The sequence below is a fragment of the Panicum hallii genome, chromosome 5 (assembly GCF_002211085.1).
Source record: "Panicum hallii strain FIL2 chromosome 5, PHallii_v3.1, whole genome shotgun sequence".
NCBI classification, from domain to species: domain Eukaryota; kingdom Viridiplantae; phylum Streptophyta; class Magnoliopsida; order Poales; family Poaceae; genus Panicum; species Panicum hallii.
Genome location: NC_038046.1, coordinates 48,062,619 through 48,078,467, shown reverse-complemented (window position 1 = coordinate 48,078,467; position 15,849 = coordinate 48,062,619). Strand labels below are relative to the sequence as shown.

The window sequence follows — 15,849 nt, the reverse complement described above, 5'->3', positions numbered from 1 at the left end:
TTGAAGGAACGGTCGGATCGTCACACAATCGACACATCCAAGGCCATGGGAAAGACGATTGATGATGAGCGGGCCACCCTCAGCCTTCGGGAGGTGGCCGTCCAGGAGGAGGAGGCCCGCTTCACTCCCCTCCGGTCAGACCTGGAGGCCCGGACCCGGGACCTCGAGGAGCGGGAGGCCAAGGTGGAGGGATTCCTAGCTGAGCAGCGCGCCGGGGTCGAGCGGATCGTGAAGTGGGTCGGTGAAGCAAGCACCACATTGGAACCCCTTGGGCTAAGTCCCATCCAGGTTGCAGAGGCCCCTTCTTCACTCGGCGCCGTCCTTCTAGAGCTGGACTCCACCACCGAGCGTCTGCAGCGCCTGGAGTCCACTCTCGTCGCACGCCTGGAGGCCGAAGGACGGGAGCTTGCTCGGGTGGTGGTTGACTACGTCCTTACCTGCTTCCGGAGTCACAACCCCGTCATCTCCTTGACTCCAGTCCTGGAGGGCCCCATACCAGAAGCGGAGGCCGCCGCCCGGGAAGGAGTGCAAGAAGCGGTGGAGATTGTGGCCGCCCACTTCGAGCACAGCACGAGGCCGGACCTGTAGAAGGAGGAGGCCCCTCCGGACGCCGAAGGACTAGGAGTAGTCTTTTTGCTGTTTTTGTGCATATTGTAAGCTATACAAAGTTTTGTATATGATATGTAATACAAAGTTATGTAATACAAATTATTTATGTATACATTATAAGTAATGTGATATTCTGTATATGTCAAGCAATAAAAACTTAACTGTTTTGCAATAAAAACTTAGCCATTTTTCCATTTGCTTGTTCTGTCGTGTACTTTCTGGACTACCGAGGTCCCTTGGCCCCCTGGGAGGTAGTCACAAGGGATTGGGACTAGCTAACACAAAAACAAGGTTTAGTCCTGCACATGACTTAGGATCCACACTTAGCAATCATTCCCACGGGATCCCGGACCTTGCCGGCAAAAGTCCTTTGAGATGTAAGATTGGGCTTAGTGAATTAGAGCGCCAAGACCAAGACCCATGCTCAAGGATGGAAGGGGTCCGGACTTCCGGATCCACAGTTCTAGGTACTACGGTACTTATCCTAGGGAGGTAGAGCGTGCAGGCTTAGGGTACGGAACCAGGCTAAGCGGCTACACAACTCTGGACCCCGCTGAGGGCAAGTACGCTTCCCCGAAGCCGGTCCCCAGAAGACCGGACCCTTCCTTCCTGTGAAGGAGAGGTCCTGGGTGGAGACACAACCCAGCAACTCAATTCGAGCCTCAAGCACGGCACAGGGATAAAGGACCACGTGGGGGTTATGGTAAGCGAGAGACAAGAAAAGAAACTGAATTGCATAAACCTCAAAGGCAGGCGGAAAATAAATTTTTCCTGGATAAGTTGGTACAGATAGAACGTGCGAGGAAGGCCAGGGGCCGAGTTTACAAGGACGGACCTCCACCGCCCTGGTCCGCACGGTAGTGCTACCATATTACAAAGGAAAAAAATTTATTCTCGGCTAAGCCCCTAAGGATAAAACTTAAGGAGGTGCTCAATGTTCCATAGGTTGGGTAGTTGCACGCCCTCCTCCGTAGCTAAGCGAATAGATCCGGGTCAGCACACCTTTGACACCTTGAAGGGGCCCTCCCAGCTGGGGGAGAGCTTGTGGAGCCCCTCTCGGTTCAGGATTTGCCGTAGGACTAGGTCCCCGACCCGGAGCTACCTACTATGCACGAACCGTTGATGGTAACACTGGAGCGCTTGGTTATACCATGCATTTCGGACCGCTGCTCGCCATCTTCGCTCGTCAACGAGGTCTACATCTTGACGGCGCTGCCGCTCCTGCAATTCCTCATCGAAGGTTTGGACTCGTAATGAGCCCATGGTGATCTCCAGGGGAAGGCATGCTTCGGCCCCGTAGACCACGAAGAAAGGGGTCTCCCCGGTCGCTCGGCTGGGTGTGGTCCGGTTCCCCCATAGTACTCTCGGAAGTTGGTCTACCCACTTCGCACCATGCTTTTTAAGATTGTTATAGGTGCGAATCTTGAGCCCCTGAGTATCTTAGCATTAGCCTGCTCCACTTGGCCATTGCTTCTAGGATGTGCCACGGAAGGGAAGCAGAGCTGGATGCCGATGTCCTCGCAGTACTCTTGAAAATGGTGGCTCTTGAACTGGGTCCCGTTATCGGTGATGATTCGGTTTGGGACCCCGAACTTGCACACAATTGACTTGAGGAACGCGATTGCCGATGCCTTGGTGATGTTGACCACAGGGGTTGCTTCCGGCCACTTGGTGCACTTGTTGATGGAAACGTACAGGAACCGGTACCCGCCGACGGCCCTGGGGAAAGGTCCCAAGATATCTAACCCCCATACAGCGAAAGGCCAAGAGGGTGGAATCATTTGCAGTGCCTGAGCTGGAGTGTGTATCTACTTTGCATGGAACTGGCACGCTTTGCAGGACTTTACCAACTCAGCTGCATGCTGGAGTGCTGTCGGCCAGTAAAAGCCATGCCAGAAGGCCTTACCGACCAGCATGCGGGATGAAGAATGACTTCCTCACTCGCCTCCATGGATCTCTGCGAGCAAGTCGCAGCCCTCTTCCTGGGTGATGCACCGCCTGAGGATGCCATTAGCGCCACGGTGGTAGAGATCCCCTTCTACCACCGCGTATCGCTTAGCCAATCGCACTATACGCTCAGTGGATACATGGTCTTCAGGAAGGATGTTGTCTTTAGGTAGTCCCGGATCTCGGAGATCCATGCATCGGGACCCCCCTGTGAGTTTGGATGCGGCTCCTCGAGGTCTTCGGGACCCTCGAAGGTGCACACAATCCTTGGCGGACCCCACGGATGAAGTGCCGCCGGGACCGCTAGCTTCGAGGTGCTAGACTAACCCCCTTCGCCCAGTTTGGCAGGCTGGGCGGATGGTTTTAGCAGCCATCATTGAAAGACGCCCTCTGGCACGGATGCCTGAGTTGATGCCCTCGTGGAGAGTGCATCTGCCGCTGAGTTGTCTTCACGTGAAACATGTTGCAGTTCCAGTACGTCGAAGTCCTTCTCCAGCTTCCTCATATGGATGAGGTATGCTGTGAGCTGGGGATTGTTGCAACTGCACTCCCCACGGACCTGCCTGATGATGAGCTGGAAGTCTCCCTTGACCAGGAGCTCCTAGGGATAGAGCCACCGTCAGTCTGAAGATCAGGGCCTCGTATTCCGCCATGTTGTTGGTGGCCTTAAAGTCGAGGAGCACCACATACTTCACTTGTTCGCCATTTGGGTCGATGAGGACCACGCCGGCTCCATCCTTCTTGTAGCGTGCGGACCCATCGAAGAAGAGCGTCCAGTGGGGTCCGGTGAACACCGAAGCCCTGGTTACTGGAGGCGGGTGGTCCGAACCGTGGTCCGAACCCCCAGGGACACTTGGTGTAGGAGTCCACTCTGCAACGAAGTCGGCAAGGACTTGACTCTTGATGGCATGGCGGGGCTGGAAGTCGAGTTGAAATCCAGTGAGCTCTGCAGCCCACTTGGCAATGTTGCCCGTGGCATTGGAGTTGTGGAGGATGGCCCTCAATGGGTAGGAGGTCACCACCATAATTTTGTGGGCCTGGAAATAATGGCGGAGCTTCCGAGATGCAATGAGTATAGCATAGAGGAGCTTATGCATCTCGGAATACCTGGCCTTTGCCTCATGTAGGACCTCACTGATGTAGTAGACCGGTTTTTGGACGGTCTTGGCTTTGGCAGCGAGATTGGGCCCTCCTCCCTGAACTGGGGAGGCATCGGACCCTAGGTCTTCTGGCTCTTCCCCGGGTCGGGATCCGGCCGGAGCCCCCGAAGCAAGGTCGGTTGTCATATTGGTGGAGGTCGGACCACCACTTCCCACAGGGGGGACCATAGGGGCCCCCTACATGAGTTGCTCGGACCTCTCAGCGACCAGCACCATGCTGATCACTTCAGTCATCGCTGCAAGGTACAGAAACAGCGTCTCACCCGGGTCCGGAGCTACCAGAACCGGGAGGGAGGTGAGATACTGCTTCATCTCCTGGAAGGCTTGCTCTGCCTCCTCAGTCCATGTGAATGGACCGGACCCCCTCATCAACTTGAAGAAAGGGAGAGCCCTCTCCGCCATCCTTGAGATGAAGTGGCTGAGGGCTGCAAGGGACCCCATCAACTTCTACACGTCCTTGAGTCGTGCAGGGGGCCTCATTGCCTCGATTGCTCGGATCTTGTCCGGGTTTGCCTCAATTCCCCGGACTATTTGACCTCACAACCAAAACAATTGCCGAATATCTTTGGACTTATGGGATTAGTTTCGGTGGCATAACACATACGTCGCTCTCTAATAACTAGTCGATAAGTCCTATCCATCTTAACCTCTTAATCGTGGTTAGTATACCTGCAGAAGACCATATTTATATAACATGAACCTTTTCATGGCAGCACGACATGAAAGCGTTCCCAAACAGTACTGTTCACTATAGAAATAGTATCCATACAATTTTCACCGTACGGATGCCATTAGCATACGTTACATCTGCAACGTATTCACGGGGGTACCGGTTAGAATGGGGGTATGAACAGCGATCACCATACCCTGTGCCGAACCATATACTCCCAATATGATCAACCAATCGTTGATATATTGGCAGCATCTCAAGTAAGCTACTGCTTGAGAAACAGCGTTCGGTTCGCATCACCGACTGGAAGGCCAATCTCCCTCAGTTGGCTGAGGATCCTTACCTTCTTACCTTCTTATCTGACGTTGAGGAACAGACAATGCAAATAGATATCTAGGGTTGGTTGTGCTCGAAAGTAAGTTTTGACAGAAAGTAGTGCTGCAAGTTAGAACTGAACTATACACATATAAATACTAGTAGCCACCTGATAACTCCCATATAAACCCTTAGGGCTTTACGATCTAAGCACCAACCTTAACGAATCCAATGTGATTTGTAAACTCTTTTGTTAAGCAAATTTTATCCTAAAAATATTTGTAAGAGCTGTTGCAGTTTTAGTGTTGATTGTAAAAGTAAACCTACAGCTCTGATACCAGCTGTGGCAGAACCGCTTAAATTATTCCGGCTCAAGTGCGCTAGTCATCGCTATACAAGCGATACTAACTCAACGCACTTCAAACGGAACAACCCATTGGTCTATGGGGTCACCGCCCGATACAACCACAGTTCAACAGGATCGAAGTAGGTTTACCTCGCACCACGGCGAGTTTACAATCACACCACAGCTCACCAACTTTTAATTTACAGAGATAGTAAACATTATTACAAATTGTTTCAAGCTTAAAGTAAACTTATACAAATATTGTTTAACACAACAAGCTAAACAGCTTGTTCAGAGTCACAGCGGAAGAAATTCACACGCGACTACACACGTCGTGAAAGTTGACACCACGTTCAGCCCAAAACATGGCGTCCTTCCGGAAGGTCATTGCCGGCCGGGAACGGATCCCACTCCACGGACCAGCCAAATAGAACAGAGAATGGCCAGGCTGGACTATTCATTGGGTTTTCACAGGCCATACGTGAATTACAGACTAGCAAGACTGAGTATGCTAATACTCAACAAGACTTACCTGTTTCATGGTATACTTTGCCATGTAGCTAGACTTATGAAGGCTCGTAATGGTTCTAGGTTTAGTTCCAACTGAAAAACAACAAAGAGTATGATCTAACTTTCATGTTTTAGTTTTCAGCTTCTAGTTACATTAACCATTCTAGGTAAGCACCTATACTAGACAAGCAAGGTAGAGATTAACATCCATCAATATTATTCCAACAATAGTTACTGTTCTTACTCTATGTGGCAGAAGGAGCAAGCAGTCTCAATCTCCGTGAGAAATGGACGATTCTGAATCGAGTTTCATAACCTTGCAAGGGTAAACCTAACTCACACGCTTGGAACATCCAATGATCGTTCCAAAGCAACCGTTTGCCTTTCATTCCGACTCATGGATCAGGGCCACCACAAGCGACTGTAGGACCATACGCACATCCAATGTGCAGGACGTACGTCTGTAGCGCGACTACATGACCGTACTCCTGTCCGCTGTGCGGAACGTATTCCTACACGTCGGTGCGTGTGCGAAAAACCAAATTACGAGTGGTGGGAGATATGTTCACTCCTCGGGCCGATTGGTTACTAGGCTTACCGCTTTCCATATTTCGCGGCATGTGGCTAGTACTTTCAAACACTTAACCACAGCTACCACACACTACGACCTTATCAACTTTTATCAACACAGACGGGGCAATCTTCCAAGTCATGATACTGCACATGACCCCATCCATCATCCTTATAGTGATTGCAGAATAGTAAACATTCAATTCCTATATCGCGCGAGTGATAGGAAATCACTCGACTTCTGCCGGTCCTATTAGCAGAGCATCTATTGGATAAGGACTCAGGCACAATACATAGGCTCCTAGGATTCATGCATCTAGGGATCTATTTCAACTCCTAGACTTAATGCATAATATAGATATATAAGTATAAAACTGTATAGTGCAGTAATTTAAAATACTGGGTTATGCATCGGGGCTTGCCTTCTTGAGCGGGGCTAGGGTCAGGGATGTCAAAGATTTCCGAACTTTGGTTTGGGGCTTCAGTTGAATTCTCGACGACCTTCTCTGGGTCTTCAGAAAACCCTTGCTCGTGTTCCGAGATTAGCTCGTAGTCTCCGTCGTCGAGTGTTGCTGACTCTATATTATATGCAATGATTTGAATTAGGTGGTTCTTGAGTTAAGAATTTCACTTCACGATAAAGTTGCAATCTAACAATGAATACACATAACTTCATAACACAAGAAATTTGAATTCCACTATACAATTGGTATCTTAATTCAATTATCATAATTAATTAAATTAATCAAATTAGATTAACAAGTTTGATTTTTATTTTGAAATCCACCAAGGCTATGGCCTTGAATTTTTGTGGGTAAGCTTATTTCTAGCGGATGAGCTTACTTTGAATTTTTTATAATTTTCTGAAAATAGAAACTAAAGCATTTGATCTTGGGCAAAAAACTGACCTAAATTATTGATAGATTTACTATGAACTATTTATTTATAGTACATCATATGGTAAAAAGATCTAAGCATGAAAACCTTAATAACATGCTTGAATAAATTTTAACCAATTCAAGCTTGATTTGCATAAGTTTAATCTATTTCAAGCTAGGATTCAGTACTGTAATTGAAATTTGCACACAAGCTTACTCATAACATAACAAGGCTACACACCAAAAATCACATGTAATAGAGCTAGCATGCAAAAGTTATACTCAAGATACCGTTTTGCTAAACTTTAAAATAACTCAAAAAGTATTTAGTTTCAAACCAAACTCTAGTAACAAAAGTAGTCGAGCTAAACTCCTAGAGTACAACAAAACTAGTTTGACAATTTTTGGATTTTTCTACGAATTCCTATGGATTTTCAAATTTGGCTGATTTGAAATTTGGGGGGTTTCTGATTTTTTCCACAGAAAGGCCCCTGAAAAGTTTTGAATCCTTGCAATTGGATCCTTGGCCGGGCTACACAGGGATGCCAATTGGTGGCGATCAGATTCCGGCGAGGGGGCTCATTAGCGGCGAGGGGCAAGTGGGGGAAAAGGTTCAGGGGCTCACGGCGGTCACGGGGGTGGCCGGTGTTGGGGAAGAGAGAGACCGAGGCGGCGTATCGACGGCGAACAGAAGCGGACGGCGGGGCTCCGAGGGATGACGGCTGAGTTCCGGTGGCCGGAGGGCAGGAGAGTGGCGGGGAAGTAGCTAGGAAGCTTCCTCGCGATGATGTGGTGCTAATGGTGTGCTTGTCTGGGGCTGAGAGGCAGTAGATCGTCGGGACGACGGTGAGACCGAGCGGCGGCGGAGCTCCGAGCTCACCAGCGCAGTGGTCCGATCGATCTATTGCGAGAGAGCGAAATTGGGCAGGTCTGTGAGCATCAGTGGGTGGCAGTGGTGCTACTGGAGCACTGGATCGAGGGTGGGAGGCGGCGGAGGCGGCTGACGACGGCGAGCAGGAGCTGCGGCGGAGCTCCGGCGGGGCGTCGCACTCGGGAAGAAGAAAGGCAGTGCAAATGTGGGTGCGTGAATGCAAGAGGGAGTGCACTGGGAGCTCAGGGACGTGCTTCAAGTCGAGGAGGAGGCAAAACGAGCAAGAGCTGTTGCTGGCAAGCCGGCGGCACGCGTGGAGGCTCGGGCAGCGGCGGCGCGACGTGGAGGAGCAGGGAGAGGGCCAGCGCGGGGTGGGGAGCGGCGGGCGCGGTACTGGAGCGGCACGTGGCGCGAAGAGAGGCGGCGCGGGGCAGCTAGGGCTCAGGCATATGGCCGGCGAAGGTGGCGGGGGCGGCGCAGAGAGAAACAGAGAAAGGAGGACTGGAGGTAGACGAAGAAGGACTAATCTGCAATTCTCCAAAAGTGTAGGGACTCTACTGTAAAGCCTAGTTAACTTTCAAACCATAGCTCAAATGAAAATGTGACCAAAAGCAAAAGTGTAGAGCTCAACAAGATCTACAACCTTGCTTTAAGGTTCAGTTTCAAAAGAGCTAAGGATTTGAATCAAATTTAAAACTTGGCAAAGCTTTAAACTTCGGAGAAATCCTATTTAAAATCTACACTCCACTTGAATCCTTAGGGTAGTTTCACCTCTATTTGTGGTTTAAAAGTAAGTTTCTGCCTTTTTGCAAAACAACCTTCACATGTTTTGATTTTACCTCCCATTCTCACCCATTTTACACCAAAGGACCTAAATTTTCCAGAATTATAAAAAGATCCTTTTGCCTTTGCATTAAAGTTTTAGCATACATACAAAAGATCAAACACACACACTTTATACTAGAATCTAGTGTGTTTTAATCCTAAGTACCTGAATGTCACAGCGGTAGCCGTTCCTGAGCACCTTATCCTCGTGGGCACGTGGAGGCGCCGGACCTGCCAGAGCGTGGGGGGAGGTCCGGAGACCGTGCTCCCAGCTGTCAGGCTCGGGCCGTACGCCCCGTCACCCAAAGGCATAGTACGAGGTTACAGATAAACTCGCACCCCTCGGGCTGGACACTCTAGTAGGAGGTACCCCTGTCTGTATGTACCGACAAAAGCCTCATAGAAATATATTAAGACGTATAGCCAACCTGCCTTACAGCATTTGAGAGTATTGCTTAGGGTTAAAAAAGTTACTCTCCTTATTTAACCAACAGCATGTTCTTCGCAGATCCTAATTCACGAGATCTCCGATCATATAGGTTGAGTTACTACTATGGAAAACTATACGGGTCTCATACCTATTTCCCTTGATGCATTTTCTATCACATTCCGTGAAAGTCCTTTTGTGACGAGATCTTCCAAGTTTTTATCCGTTGAAATATAAGTCACACTTATCATTCCGGAGTTTCTTAACTTTCTAACTGGCTTCAGTCGTCTCTTGATGTTTCTTGACGACTTCGCATTATCCATAGCACTGTTAACCTTGACTATTACTGTTTGATTATCACAATTCATAAGGATAGCCGGCACTGGTTTGCCAATCACAGGCAAGTCCATCAAGAGCTCACGCAACCACTCTGCTTCAACAGTGGCTGTGACTAGAGCAGTAAGTTCTGCTTCCATAGGTGACCTCATCAAAATGGTCTGTTTGCAAGACCTCCATGATATCGCACCACCTCCTAGGGTAAATACATACCCACTCATGGCATACAACTCATCTGCATCAGAAATCAAGTTCAAATTATTATATCCTTCTAGCACAGCGGGGTACCCAGAATAGTGAATCCCATAGCTCGTAGTACCTATCAAGTAGCGCATAACCCGATCGAGTATATGCTAATGATCAGAAACCCGGGTTTGACATGAACCTGCTCAATTTGCTCACAATAAAATATATGTCGGGCCTCGTTACGCTAGCTAAGTACATGAGTGAACCAATAATTTGAGAGTTCCTCAATTAATTCTTAACAATATTCTTATTCTTACGAAGTATTATACTGGGATCATAAGGTGTTGGAGATGGCTTACTATGCATGTAACCGAATCATCTCAAAATCTTCTCCACACAATAGGATTGTGAAAAAGTAATCCTATTCCCACCCTTAATAAGCTTAATATTGAGGCTCACATCAGCTTCTCCCAGATCTTTCATATCAAAGCTCTTTGACTAGAAAGACTTGACATCATTGATCACCTTATTGTTTGTGCCAAAAATCAATATATCATCCACATACAGGCATAACATAACTTCTTGACACCCACCATGGCGATAGCACACACATCTATCAGCCTCGTTAATGACAAAGCCCGCAGAAGTCAAGGTTCTATCAAACTTCTCATGCCATTGCTTGTTTAAGACCGTACAAGAATTTTAACAACTTGCACACCTTGCTTTCTTGACCTTGAACTACAGACCCATCTGGCTGATCCATGTAAATCTCCAAATCCAACTAAATGATCCATATAAATCTCCAAATCCAACTCTCCATTTAGGAAAGCTGTCTTAACGACAATAAAACCATATGAGGCGGCCAGGGAAAGTAGTGCTCGAATATAGCAACGGATAAGTAAGTATATAAGAAGTCTTCTCCTTCCTTTTATGTGTAACCTTTGCCATAAGCCGAGCCTTATACTTCTTAATAGTACCATCAGGCCTAACCTTTTCATGAACACCCACTTACAACCAACTGGTTTGCAACCATAGGGTCGTTCAGTTAATTTCCAGATCCCATCGGATAGAATCGAGTCTATCTTGTTATGAACAACTTCTTTCCAATCATCGGCATCAGAAGATGTGTATGCCTCTGCAATAGACGTGGGAGTGTCATCCACAAGATACACAATGAATCATCACCAAAGGATTTTACAACCCTCTATCTCTTACTCCTCCTAGGAGCTTCACTGTCATCTTTCTCAAGAATTTCCTCATTCTCAACAGATTGTTCAAAAAACTCAACAGGTGCACTAAGTTCAGGAGTTATCTCAGTATAAAATCTAGAAATGCTATATATATCTATCATTGGAAACATATTCTCAAAAAATGTTGCATCACGAGATTCAATAATAGTATCAACATGTATATCAGGTACCTCAGATTTAACTACTAAAAATCTATAAGCAATGCTCCGCTAAGCATACCCTAGAAAGACACAATCCACTGTCTTAGGTTCCAACTTGCATTTCTTCATAATAGGTATATTGACTTTCACCAAGCAACCCCAAGTGCGCAAATAAGAAAACGATGGTTTTCTCCCGATCCACATCTCATATGGTGTTTGATCTTTATTCTTGTTTGGAACTCTATTCAGAATATGATATGAAGTCAACAGAGCCTCCTCCACCATGCCTTAGATAAACCAGCAGTGTCCAACATGACGTTAACCAAGTCAGTGAGGGTATAGTTTTTCCTCTCAGCAACCCCGTTTGGTTCGGGTGAATAGGGAGGCGTCATGAATAACACCATGTTTCTCACAGAATTCATCAAAATTTTTTGGAGAAATACTCGCCACCACGATGAGACGTTAGACGTTTGATCTTTCTCTCTAGTTGATTTTCAACTTTGGCTTTATAGATTTTAAAATAATCTAACGCTTCATCCTTAGTTTGCAACAAATAAACATAGCAAAATCTAGTCACGTCATCAATCAACATCATGAAATGTTTCTTTCCACCTTTTTGTCAACACACCATTCCTCTCGTAGATACTAGAATGTATGAGTTCTAGAGGTGCCAAGTTTCTCTTCTCAGCCGACTTGTGAGGTTTTCAAGATTGCTTCGATTGCACACAGTTATGGCACTTAGAACCTTTGGCAATGGTGAAATTCGGTGCTGGAAAGCCAAGATATTAAACCAAAATTAACCTGACATAAACGAGAATACCAAACACTCGCATCATCATTAATGCCACCACAAATATGGTTCACTGACTTGTTACAAAATTCTGCAAGGAAAAAGCGGAACAAGCCTCCACTATAATAGTCTTTACCGATGAATTGTCCATGCTTAGACACTACTAATTTATGGGACTCTAAAACTACCTTAAAACCATCCCTACACAGAAGGGAGCCGCTCACGAGATTCTTGTTTATAAAAGGGATATGATGTACGTCCTTCAGCTGCACGATCTTTCCCGAAGTAAACTTCAGATTTACCGTGCCAACACCATGAACAAAAGCATGTGACACATTCCCCATTAAGATGGAAGAACCCCGAGCGTCCTGGTAAGAAGAATACATAGAGATGTCAGCACACACATGAACATTAACACCCGTAACAAGTCACCAACTAGTAGATTGAAATACTGAAAAAACAGTAGGTAAATTACCATACCCGTCTCCAGTGTTGCTCGCGGTCACCGTGTTGAGATTGTTGGATCCAGATCCATTGCTAGCCTTCTCCTTGCGATCTGCACGGTTTGGACAGTGCCTCGAGAAGTGTCCCCCATCACTGCACGTGAAGCAAGCTTCTTTAGCGTTTGTAATCTTCTTCTTCTTGAAGGTAGTAGTCCTGACAGGCTTGGTGGCAGCCTTCCCTTTGTTCATACTGTGTGAGTGGTTCTTCTGCACCATGTTGGCGATGGAGTGACCCTTACCTCCTTTCTTAGAAGCATCCTTAGACGGAGCCTTCTCCTCAACAAGAGATGCTATCATGTTTTCAACTGATATTTCCTGTCTCTTGTGTTTCGGAGCTTTGGCGAAGTTCCTCCATGAGGAAGGCAACTTTGCAATTATGCACCCAGCCACAAACTTGTCGGGTAAAAGATACTTCAGGAGTTCGAATACCTTCACAAGGATCTGTATCTCATGAGCCTGCTCTACCACAGAACGGTTGTTTACCATTTTGAACTCATAAAAGCTCTCCATGGTATACAGTTCACTGCCCGCATCAGTCGCATCATACTTTGCAACCTATGCATCCCACGGCTCTTTCGTATCTGTTATGTGCATGTCCGCATCAAGCAGACAATCAGCAAGAACACTTATAACGCAGCCAATGAAGATGTTGTTCCAAGTTTATGAGCAATATAATTTCAGTGACGATTATTCTGATGTAGCATCTAGTACTGCATAGATTACCTTTTGTTTGGGGACATGCCAAATAGTTCATTGTCGGCTGCAGCTGATTTTTCTTGGGAGCTTGGCAGTTCATTCATATTTGGGGTTTAAAAAGGTGAAAGGTTGTGTTCTTGGTTTGTAAAGTCTGTTTGGATGAGCTAAGTAGGAGATTGTACAATGTGCTCAGAGTAGCCTTTCACCAAATAGTGGTGGGGTTTTATTTGTACAAGTTTTTTAAAGGAGGAATAAAGACAATGGAACAAAGTTTATTTTTCGCAGGTATTTTACGCAGTTCATGTTGGAACTGTATTATTCCAATACTCGAGCCATGGGAATTTTACTGGAAAACATTTCAATTCATCCTAATTCCAAGTAACCAAACAGGCCCTTGATGTAGGGCAATGAATTCATTCAAACATATTGACGCTGTCCCAACAAGGTTAAATCTGCCTACGGCGTTGAGCTGTTTGTCACACGGGTACCCATGATAAGAAACGTCTTGAAGGAGTCTTAGCACAAAATGTGGCTGTAGTTTAGTGGTGAGAATTCCACGTTGTGGCCGTGGAGACCTGGGCTCGAATCCCAGCAGCCACATGTTTCACCTTTTTATTAGTTTTTTTGCCTTCTGTTTAACGATCCCACGACGCACTTGGGCCTGAGTTAATGGCCCGTTGCACAGAAGCTTCTGTTGAGAATATAGCCAATTGGAGTATAAAATTTTGTATAAAATAAATCATGATAAAATATGAACTAGCATCATCTAATATACTGGACAACGTAAATAGCATAGTTAGGATTTAAGGGTACATATTTAAAAAGTAGATAAGATCTTAGCATCTCAAGGTACGTGACCATACATATGGACATATTAATTTTTTATATTGGTACTAAGGTATAATTATAATATATTTAAAAATAGTGATGCTTTTAAAAAAATTTATATGTATTCTTTTGAAGTATTTTAGAATTAGTATATGAACATACTCAAAGTGATAAATAAGTATACGTATATACGTACAGTGGTATACTGATGGTGAGAGTAGCTATACGCGAGTGTAGATAAAACTTGTCATATATATATATATAGAAAAGCCAACCATCATCCATCTTTTCCACTAGTAAGATGGAACTAAACTTGCACCACATCCTTTTGCATACATGGGCCTTTAAGATTTACTTAAAATTTCTAAAATTATTAATGGGCCAAGCCCACTACAATTCCAGCAGCTTCGTCATTTTTTTCGCTTTATTTATGTTCTTTTGCGAAGTTTTTATTTATTCTGCTTTCGCTTGACACATTGAATTTGTACATAACTCTGATTATTCAACCGGTGCTTGTACCGTGAATTAAGATTCCTGCGGTCACACTAAGGCCCTGTTTAGTTCCTGTGTTTAGTTCCCGTGGGTGTAAAGGCAAAAAAATGTTTTCAAAGGAATCTTATCAATTTGAAGTACTAAATGAAGTCTATTTACAAAACTTTTTGCATGGATGGGTTGTAAATCGCGAGACGAATCTAATAATGCTAATTAATCCATAATTAAGCAATAATTAGCGGATGGTTACTGTAGCATCACTGTTGCAAATCATGGATTAAGTAGGCTCATTAGATTCGTCTCGCGATTTACAGCTCATCCATGCAAAAAGTTTTATAAATAGACTTCATTTAGTACTTCAAATTAGTAAGATTTCTTTAAAAATTTTGCGTTTACAGTTTTTTTGCGTTTAAGAGGTGGGAACTAAACAGGGCCTAAACAAATAATTCCCTACCGTAAACAGTAAGGGTCTCACCAGATCTTTTTACTTACCGGTCTTGGAGGGAGAGAGAGAACACTTGAAATCTAACCGTGTAATTTTCAAAAATGCATTTAAAATATTAAAAAGGATCGTAGATATAGAGAACATTTGAAATCTAATCACCATAGAATTTTCAAAAGTCCATTTAAAATATTAAAAAAAGACAGATTGGCTTTTAAAGTTTAATTGCGTCTGGGTACATGAAAAAAGAGATATTTATTTATGAGCGGAGAAAACTCCAAACCGGAAGCAATCTGGAGCACAGGAGGAACAGGAGTGTTGGTTCTCGTACGCCATATATTCAAAAGCGAGACGTGTGAGGTGTCAGGCGAGACGTCGAGGTCGAAGAGTTATTTAGCCTTTTGAGACGGAGACGTAATACATTTATGACGGCTTTAATTTTAATCAATCAAGCTGGTGATGAGGCGGCGAGTGAGCCGTCGAAGTCGATCGACGGTTGCCCGCGCGCCGCACATGGACGTCGACGCACAGGATCCATACGCTCGATCGTGGCCTGCTTGGCGTCGCCAGGTCAGCGTCGTCGTTGCCACGGACGACACGGTCCTGCATGCGCGTACCTCTTCGTCCCCTGTGCTCTCCACTCCTCCCATCACTCGCCGTAGCGCTGTACGCGTACAGTGATACGCACATGCATGCATGCATGCGTCCTTTTTGATGGATTAATTTCCTGGCTAGCTGGCGAATTGAATTCCGCGCGATAATAATCTGCCAAATCATTGCATGTGTAACATACAAAAGGATTTAATTAATAGAGATACATCTGCTTATCTACTTTGACCTGGGCAAGAGATGAACATACGCTTGCCTACGGCTCCCTCCGTTCCGGTTCCAAATTGCAGATGTTTCGGCAAATCTCAATGCATAGTTCTTGTTATATATCTAAATGTAATATTATTTAAAATGGATCTAATTAATTTGCTCCTTGAATTCTTGGCTTGAGCTGCTATGGTATGCACGGTGATCTGTGCTGCCGCTCGCTAGGAGTAGTACGCTAGCTA

General features: G+C 45.5%; 1 non-coding gene across 1 annotated transcript; it reads left to right on the top strand.

The window, feature by feature from the left end:
• Positions 1 to 13,557: 13,557 nt before the first annotated feature.
• TRNAH-GUG lies at positions 13,558 to 13,629 on the top strand. Its single transcript has one exon. It is a non-coding gene; the product is annotated as a tRNA-His (tRNA).
• Positions 13,630 to 15,849: the final 2,220 nt, after the last annotated feature.